The following is a 1,522-nucleotide window of genomic DNA, read 5'->3' on the forward strand; positions in this document are numbered from 1 at the left end:
TCTGACATACTTTGGGCATGTTGCAAGGAGGGACTGGTCCTTAGAGAAGGATATCATGTTTGGAAGAGTGGAGGGGCGGTGAAGGAGAGGAAGACCCTCGATGAGATGGATCGATTCTGTGAGTGGAGTGGTGGGAATGAATGTGTTTGAGACAGCGAGGTTGGCATAGGCTAGAACGGTGTTTAGGGCTGTTGTACATAGGGTCACTATGAGTCGCTAACGACTCGATGGCACATAACAACAACTCCCTCATCTGTTTCAATGCAGTATACATTATTTATCCCCTCTTAGTCTCTCCCCAACCTCAGTGCCAGACCGGTTTTATAACAGTGGCACTATGCAATATTTGTCCTTTTGTGACTGAGATATTTCACTCAGCATAATGTCCTCCAGGATCACCCATTTTGAAAATTTCATGAGTTCCTTGTTTTTCAATGCAGCGTACATAGTAGTCCATTGTGTGAATACACCATATCTTCTCTATCCATTAGTTTGTTGATAGGCACTTAGGTTGTTTCCACCTCTTTGTTATTGTGAACAAAGCCGTGATAAACATGGGTGTGTATTATCTCATTCCTTTATAACAAAAACAACTCAGGAGAAAAATTGATTCGTGCAACAATGAATGAATGGAAATCCAAAGTCTCTGTAAACTTTCATTAAAATTAATTTTTTAAAAAAGAATTGATTCCTTTGAGTTGTGGTGCTAGAGAAGAATCTTGAGTGTACCATGAACAACCAAGAAAACAAACAGGTCTATCTTGTAGAGGGTGAAACCAAGTTTCTCCTTGAAGGAGAGGATTCTGAAGCTCTGTCTCACATACTCTGGGCATGTGGCCAGGAGGGACCAAGGTGTGTCAGAGTCAGACTGACTCAGGACAGGGCAGGCTTCAGAGCTGTTTAACATAGAGTTTCAGGTGACTCAACAGCACATAGCAACAACAACAACAACTGTGATGTGAGTTGAAGTTTACAGAGAAAGTTGATTTCCCTTTCAACAGCTCATACACATTTTGTTTCCTGACATTGAGTTCAATATTCTTTCCTCTTCTTCCTCATGTGTACTATTTCCATTCATTCTTTCCACCTCCTGAGTTTTATAATTTTATAATTATAATTTCTTTTTAAAATATTTAAAAAGTTTAATACAAATTTTAACATTTAAATTTTTTTTTTTTTGGTGAGAAAAATTTATTACATTTAGAATTAGCCCACTGGACTCAGTTTAGATGATCCCAATTTTGTTGGCAACATCCAAAGCATCATAATCAGGAGCAAGTCAAACATAGGCCTTCTTCTCTCCATCAGGCCTAATCAAAGTGTTGACCTTAGCCACATCAATGTCATAGAGCTTCTTTACAGCTTGTTTAATTTGGTGCTTATTGGCCTTGACATCCACAATGAACACAAGTATGTTGTTATCTTCTATCTTCTTCATAGCTGACTCAGTGGTCAGGGGAAATTTGATGATGGCATAGTGGTCAAGCTTGTTTCTCCTGGGAGCGCTCTTCCAGGGGTATTT

This window comes from Elephantulus edwardii, unplaced genomic scaffold (genome assembly GCF_000299155.1).
Source record: "Elephantulus edwardii isolate Elephantulus edwardi_28Jun2011 unplaced genomic scaffold, EleEdw1.0 scaffold00048, whole genome shotgun sequence".
NCBI classification, from domain to species: Eukaryota; Metazoa; Chordata; class Mammalia; order Macroscelidea; family Macroscelididae; genus Elephantulus; species Elephantulus edwardii.